Source organism: Vulpes lagopus, chromosome 12 (genome assembly GCF_018345385.1).
Source record: "Vulpes lagopus strain Blue_001 chromosome 12, ASM1834538v1, whole genome shotgun sequence".
NCBI lineage: Eukaryota > Metazoa > Chordata > Mammalia > Carnivora > Canidae > Vulpes > Vulpes lagopus.
In genome coordinates, this window is record NC_054835.1 from 64,376,100 (window position 1) to 64,384,860 (window position 8,761).

The 8,761-nt window shown below is 35.2% G+C and overlaps 1 non-coding gene across 1 annotated transcript; it reads right to left on the reverse strand.

The window, feature by feature from the left end:
• Positions 1-1,047: 1,047 nt before the first annotated feature.
• Positions 1,048-1,154, reverse strand: LOC121474408. Its single transcript, XR_005983397.1, has one exon. It is a non-coding gene; the product is annotated as a U6 spliceosomal RNA (small nuclear RNA).
• Between the last annotated feature and the right edge of the window lie 7,607 nt (positions 1,155-8,761).

Below are 8,761 nucleotides of genomic sequence, written 5' to 3' on the forward strand. Positions count from 1 at the left end.
TTATTTAGAGAGAGAGAAAGAGAATCCACATGTGCTCATGAGCCAGGGGTGGGTGGGCAGGTGGAGAGAGAGGTAGAGAGAGAATCTCAAGCAGACTCACTGAGTGAAGGGCCTGATGCAGGGCCTCATCTCACCACCCTGCGGTCACGACCTGAGTCAAAATCAAGAGTTGGAAGCTTAACAGAGTAAGCTACCCAGGTGCCCCTCAGAGCAGTTTTGGGGGAAAAAAATCCAGGGAAAAAAAAGGCAGCTGGGCTAAAGAAGAAAATATTAAACAATATGGTGCACTTGTAATTTAAAGATATAGTTAAGGGATCCCTGGGTGGCGCAGCGGTTTGGCGCCTGCCTTTGGCCCAGGGCGCGATCCTGGAGACCCGGGATCGAATCCCACGTCAGGCTCCCGGTGCATGGAGCCTGCTTCTCCCTCTGCCTGTGTCTCTGCCTCTCTCTCTCTCTCTCTGTGACTATCATAAATAAATAAAAAAATAAAATAAAAAAATAGAAAAAAAATAAAGATATATTTAAGGATGGATTTGATTAAAAATAAAATGAATTACCTGAAAGAAAAAAGCAAAGAAATCTTTCAGAACCTAGAGCATTACTCTGAAGGTGATAGAGGCCTATCTAATGTGCTTTCCTTAAAAGAGAATAAAGAAAATGGAAGAGGAGAAATGTAGGTTGCTTTTGTTGTTGATTTTGTTTGTTGTTGCCCTTCTTTTATTTTTAAGGGGTTAATTTCCTTAGAACTAGTCCTTAGATTCAAAGAATGTATCAAATGCTGAGAAACATTATTTCATGATTTCCTTTAAATCTGACCTATTAACAAACTTGTAAAATTATGGAAATCTTAAGATGAAAGATTTTTTTTTTTTTTCAAGTATCACAATGTTTATTGATAGATACAAGTATATAAAATCAGGGCATGAACATGACTTGATAAATTAAGTAGACTTAATTTCAATACTATAATAAGAGGGACCAATTCAAATTCTCACCATTTGTTTCACACCCACAAAACCCCTTCAAGGGCATTAACGATCTCTCAAAAAAAATATGGAACGCTTCACGAATTTGCGTGTCATCCTTGCGCAGGGGCCATGCTAATCTTCTCTGTATCGTTCCAATTTTAGTATATGTGCTGCCGAAGCGAGCACAAGATGAAAGATTTTTAAGAGATTTAAGAGAGAAAGAAAATATTAGCTGTAAAGGAATAAGAATAAAATTTGCATTAAATTTCTCTTATTCAACACTACATACTAGAAATAGAATAATGTCTAAATTTCTGAACGAAATTTATCTTCAACTCAAAGCCATATTCCCAGTAATAATTTAATTTGGAAGATGAAGCATATTTTCAGTCAAAAAGTACTCTTCAAATATTAATTGTTAGTTCATCAGTTTGTCATTTAAAGAGTTTTGAAAGAATTCCATGAAAATGTAAGGCAGATCTTTTTACAAAGCAATTTAAATAAAGAGATAGATATAGAATACAATAAACATTAGCTACAATGTAAAATGTTAAACCAGTGTTTAAATCTAAATTACTTCTTAAGCATAATGAAAGACATTAAGCTATCAATCACAGTCCATGTTTTAAAATGGTTGATGACATAAAATCTCAAAATGATTAAAGTAATCATGTATTATGACAATATGGTTAATTGCAGGAATGAAAAGAAGGTTAATCTAATTATCCTTCCTGAATAGAGTTGAGAAATCCCATTTAATCTGATATTGAAAAAGTATTCATTAGATTTAAAAGTAAATTGTTTAGTTAATAAAAAAATATTTATCAGAAATCTATCAAAAACTTAAACTTAATGGTGTAAAATTAGATACATTTTCAATTGTGGTCAAGGACTAGATAAGAATGATATGATTATTCAGTCCTATCCTAGAAGTATTTTTTAAATTGACTTTCTGGTTTTTTAGAGAACTGTAAGATTCACGGAGAAGTTGAGGGAACTTGGAGGTATTTTGATAAGACATACACACATTATATCTATTGAAAAGGAAGATTTGTAACTCTCATTAAATCATCTTATAACCTGATGTGTAAAATCTACCAGAACAAGCACTCTTTTGTCTTCATAAACTAGAAATTTCATTGCATATATCAGTACATTATACATAAGTATTAAAGTGACCAGACAAAATAATGATGCATAAACATTGATAGCTTTTCTATGCAACATAGAGGAAATTAAATGAAAAAAAAGCAACAGACTTACAATAAACCTAGGAATAAAATTTATAAATGTGTAGGGTCCATATAAAGACATTGCTGACACTTTAAGGACATATAAGACAACTGGAATAAATTTGAATATTTTATACTCTGGAATGGGAAATCTTTATAATATAAAAATGTGAATACTACTAAAATTAGTTTATAAATATATAGAAATACTCTCAAATTGAAAGGTAATGATAAAAGTAGACAATGTAATTAAAAACAATAGCAGACATCCTGTTTCACAATTTAGATGGGCAACAATTTTTGAAACTTTGTTAATACTCTTTGCAGGTGAAATTCTAGTAAGATAGTTCCAGCATGGAAGCTACAGGTAATTATTTCAAGATGTCATGCATCAAGGATAAGGGGCAATTTTTTTTATAAAAATTTTTAAGAAACAGAGAAGCAATGGCAGACAACCTGTGTTGACCAGAGAGATAGTCGGGCGGAAGTGGCAGTGGGGTGGAGGAAGGGCTAAATATGCCCAGAACAATAAATCAGGCCAAACTTAAAGCTGAGCATAAGAGGAAAAAAAAAGAGAGAAAGATGATAGAGTGAACAAAATTCACTTTTTTTTTTCTAAATAGAAAATCACTTGCGTGTTTCAGGGAAGTATTATGTATAATTAATATAGTTGAAATAAATAGTGGTTATATGGAACACAGGGGAAAATGGCCATCCTTTTACAGATCTTGTCAATATGTCAGACCCGTTAGTGTAACAGAAGTAAAAATTGACCTAAAACCAAAGGGAAGGATCCAATGCTAAGGATGAGCAAGTACAAGCACAAAGAGAGATAACATGATAATGACAATCTAGAGGCTAAGAACCACTAACCTGCTTTCTGATGGCTGAGAAATACTCCACTGAATATATATATATATATATATATCACATCCATTCATCCGTCGATGGACATCTCTGCTCTTTCCACAGTTTGGCTGTTGTGGATATATTGCTCACTACATCTGAAACTAAGCATGTACGCTATGTTGGCTAATTGAATTTAAATGAAGAAAAATAATTGCAAAAAGAAAGAGAAAGAAAGAAGAAAGAAAGAAAGAAAGAAAGAAAGAAAGAAAGAAAGAAAGAAAGAAAGAAAGAACAAACCACTAACGTGAGACCAGTGCCTGGGATTGACCCATGAAAGATCACAGAAATTATGATGCTTAGGCTGAGAAATAAAAATTCTGAAAACACGTAAAATTGCTAATGTGTTTACATTATAAAAAATAGACACATACATAGTATATTAAATGAAACAAAATTATAACATATAGCATACATATGTAAATATATACACACACAACTGAAAAACATACTCCGCATTAAAAAAAAAAAAAAAAACGTTTTTCCATCAAGGATCTGTTTATAAAAATGTGAGAGGGAGAGAGGAAGAGAGAACACAGAGAATGAGAATTTGAGAGAATAAGATCCAAATACAGGTATTTGTGTCCCAAGAGCAATAATAACGTGGTGGATCGGGGCACTGACCGTGTTCTCCACACCATACGGTGTTTCATACACTCTATTAAGTGCTGACCTACCATTTGCAAGAATGGAAACTTCAACAAACTCCTCCCAGCTACTATTCATACAGCTATGATGATCAGTATTCTTGATGGCTTGGATTATCTCCATGTTTTTAGGGCAAGTGTAACTATTTAAAGCTCCATTTACTTTGGGATTTTAACACATTATTGGCATAAACATGAATCCCGCAGCTGACACTATTATTAGGTTTTAATATATTTTATTGAAGATGAGCCATGATGATAGGAAAGGTGGAGATCCTTCAGAGCAGCACACCCTTCTTTCCATCTAAAAGAAAGCAAAAAAAATCGTGTTGTTCTGAAGCTCAGCGAGCAGTGTTATTTGAGTGATCACCATCAATCCTCCATTCCAAGACTTGGCACTTGAGTAGAGACCTCTGTTGCTTGACACAAAGCCGTCATCTCTAGATTGGGTGCAGGCATGAAAGAGTCTTTATGGTTGAACGATGAGACTAGCAATCCAAAATTTAGGAACCCTGTGGACTGGGTGGATTGGAGGACAGGGGACAGGGGGGCACTGCTGCTTGGTACAGAAATGTAATCAGGCATGATGAGGTGACACAGAGGCAAAAGTTAGACTTCCACATGCTCAGAAGGGCCAGATCTCAAGAACCTCAAGGCTCAGAACTCCAAGTCTTCCACCTTCATGACCGAGCACCATCTCTAAAATGGAGCACGTTTGTTTTCCCCGAATCTGGATCTTTAGCTGACAAACCCAAAGATTCACCAGAGTCGAATCCTCTCCTTGTCCTTGGTTAATGCCAGGAGAAGGAAAATGATAGAATTCCTTTATAATTCCTTTCTGGAAGCATTTACTGTTTGGTTACATTTAGTTAGCCTTTTTAAAAAAAAATTTTTTTTTTTAGTTATCTCTATAAAAGCCTCAAAACTAGCTCTTTCTGCTATCAAATATTTTATAAGAAATTACCCTGAAAGTATTATTTCTTAAGGTGATCTGGAAACAGAAAGGGGGTATGTGATCATTTGTAGAACTTACTTTTTAACATCTAGGAGTTAAGCAATGGGTAGTTAGTCTTTGTAAACTGAGAATTTTCTCTCTTCTTTCTACTGACCTCCCAGATTCCTGGAGAAGAGAATAAACTGTTTTTCTGCTCCTAAGATATCTGGGACTTTATAATAGTTAACCCTGCTGTTCCCTGCCTCCAGCTTTGTGCAAGAGAGTGGGAAAGGCATCTTCCTCCCCAATGTGAATTTTGGCTCCCCACGCACTGGCAAAAATTTGACTTGAAATTCTGTTTATGTTTCTTACATTTTATGAATTCTCCTCATCTTTTTCAATTTTTATTTTTGTACCTAAGGTTACAACCACATCACCCATTGTTTCGTTAACCCAGAGGCTCCATTTGCTCACTAACAAATGCAATCTTACCACTTCATCTTTGTTGTCTACTCTGACAAAAAGCAAACATTCTCCTTTCTCTCTCTCTCTCCCTCTTTTCCTTCCTTCCTTTCTTTCTCTCATTCTTTTCCTTTTTTTTTTAAGACTTTATTTATTTATTCATGAGAGACAGACAGAGAGGCAGAGACCCAGGCAGAGGGAGAAGCAGGCTCCCTGCAGGGAGCCCGATGTGGGATTCGATCCTAGGACCCTGGGGTCACCACCTGAGCAGAAGGTAGATGCTCAACCACTGAGCCACCCAGGCATCCCATCCTTTTTTTCTTTCATTCCCTCATTCTTTCTCCTTTTTAAAAAATTTAATCATATTTCTCTTCTAAAAGATATTTTGGGGATCTTTTTTATTCTTCTCCATCTTGAGATAGTATCACTAAAATGGAAGTCACCTTGCTTGGATAGTTATTTATAGATACCAAAAGGGGAAGGCTGGGTATTGGAGAGGAGGCCATTGGAGAGGGGAGATCAATTATTTTATTCAGTGGATTTTCCCAAAAAGAGATCTTGAAACTACCAACATTTTCTGAGTATTAGGGAATATAAAAATCATTGTTTTTTGAAGTCTCAGAACGTATTTATTTATGTTTATCATTTTTGAGAATAATGCTCGTATAGACTCTTGCTTATGTGACAATTTTCAATGTTCTTTTTTCAAAAATTAAAGAATATCAATTTTTAGAATTAAATTGATAAAATGTCCATGAAGTGTCAGAATTATTTTGAGGGGATACAAAACATTCTCTCTATGAGTCTAAAATTTAGTTACAGAAATAACGTGTGGATACAACACAAAGGAATTCATAATACCATGCCATAGATAATAAATGCCAAATGACGTTTATGGGATAAAGTTATTTAAGGGTTTAGTGAGGGAAGAAATTGCTTAATGTGGAACTTAACCTGCATATGGAAAGACAAACCCTTGCCAGGACACAGGATCAGCAACTGACCACTCCGGTGTCCCATGTTCCTATATCCGGTTTGTACCACTTAGATATAGAAATATGGGACAGATCTGAAAGTAGACCTAGGAGTGCTGCCTCCTGGTGTTGCTGTGCTTGTTTTATTTGTACAGAGTACAGACAGGAGACTTACTCTGGTGATTTGATGCAGAATTAATAAGAAGAGGGGGACAGACTTCAATAAACCAGTTGAAAGTTATTGCAGTAATTTCTGTGAATTGATAGAGGACAAAATTAAAGTGGTGGCAGGAGGAAATGTGGGAGAAATTTGTCAGACTTTGGGTATTTTGTGGATATAAATGGCCACTTTCATCACAGGAAAATTAAAATACAGAAATAACTTAAATCCCAATCAGGTTTAGGTGCTTCTTTCTGTCATTTCTATGTATCAGACACTATTTCGAATATTAAAATGTATAAAATATGGGCAGCCCAGGTGGCTCAGCGGTTTAATGCTGCCTTCAGCCCAGGGCGTGATCCTGGAGACCCGGGATCGAGTCCCACGTCGGGCTCCCTGCAGGGAGCCTGCTTCTCCCTCTGCCTGTGTCTCTGCCTCTCTCTCTTTCATTCTCTCTCTCTCTCATGAATAAATAAATAAAATCTTTAAAAAATAAAGTGTATAAAATCATTAATGACACCTCTTTTATAAGTCAAAAAAATCCAAATGGATACTTCTGGAAGAGCAACAACTATATCTGATCGTACTATGTGGCACTTTATTGGGCACTTGGTGAATATGTATTAAACATCATATGTGCAAGCATATAGCGATGAGGAAACATGGTGTATATCATGTATCAGCACTGGCATACCAACTATTTTATGGCACACATACACATATAATTTAGTATTTATATTAATTTGTGAGTGATCAATACACACAAACCCACCTAGTATGACTATTTTATCCTAGAGATCACTGATAACTTAGGACTTTATGCATTAATTAAAAACCATAATCCTTTGATATTTGGAATTGTTGAATCACTATACCATACACCTGAAAATACTATAACACTCTATGCTAACTATATGGAAATTAAATTAAAATAAAATAAAAAACAAAGAGAAAACAAGTTAGACTATAATCCTTTTGTGAGTGAAGGCATTTTATTAATGCAGTTATCTGAGAATTCAATAATCAAGCTTTTTACGATTAATACTGATTTTAGTCACATTCTAAATTATTGCTTAAAATGAACTGGTTAGGGTGCCTGGGTGGCTCAGATGGTTGGGCATCTGCCTTCAGCTCAGGGCATGACCTCAGGGTTTTAGGATCAAGCCTCACATCTGGCTCCTTGCTCAGCAAGGAGTCTGCTTCTCCCTCTCCCTCTGCCTGCTGCTCTACCTGCTTGTGCTCGCATGTGCCCTCTCTCTCTCTCTCCCTATCAGATAAATAAATGAAATCTTTAAAAATAAATAAAAAATAAACTGGTTAGAGCTTTCCCAGTTAAAAGCTAAAGAAAGAAGGGTGCCTCCTGTAAGAGTGCCCACCGTGCCCTATGCTGTACTAGCCATACAATTATTGTCAGGTTTAATTCTCTCAACAACCTTGAAGACTAGATTTTAATTAACATAGTCATAATTCACAATGATTAATTACATATTCCTAGGTACTACAGCACAGTGCACCATATGTGTCCAGTTGGGGTTTTTTTAGATAAAGCTACTGACAATAATTTTCATGTATAACTTTCTCTATGCTTTTAAATACATGTAATATAATCGATATTTTTTTCCCAAATAGTGTATCAGTCGTAAGATGCTAAATTATAATGCAGAAACAAAGAAGAACAGAATTGGGCAATAAGTACATTTCCTATGCAGGTTCCATATGCAACACAGGTCAGCAAAGGAGCCACTCAAAGACCTGGGCTGGCAAGAGCCCCCACCTTGACATGTTCTCAAGTTTATGGTAGCAAAAGGCAATAAAATGCAATTAACCATGCACTGGATTTTAAGGCTCTCATTTAGGAAAAAAAACACATATTATTTTAGCCAAAGCAAGTCACGTAGCCACATGAAACTTGGAAGGAAAACTAAATATATACCACAAGGATATGTGAGATAATTTTTCAACTTGATCTAAAAATGTTTGTGGATGGGAGTGGCTCAAAATAATTCACTATGGCTTAAATGAATACTGTCAAAATATCTCAAAGCATTATATTACATAAAAAAGCCAAAATTTCTATATTTTCTGGCTAGGGATGCAATAGTAAACAGTGTATGATAAGTCTGAGCAGTACACTTTACCTAATGGATTTGTTTCTCTTCTAAAAAAATCTGTAACATTTTTACTATTGGAAAAATAAAGATGAATTAGTACCTTTGGCCCACTATTTGGCAGAAAGACCTAAAAATCTCTTCCAAATGACCACAAATCACAGTGAAGTAGTTGAATTATTTATAAAGAATAAGTTCTGAAAATGATATATTGAGATATTTAAATATGCCTTGCTAAATAATCCCTAAATGGACAATGTTCAGATACTGAAATTTTATAAGAAAATCTTCTATATGACTTGATAAATACTTCCTTCAAGGATACCAGAATTTTAAGTCATAATTTTTATGGATGCATTTAACCACTCTT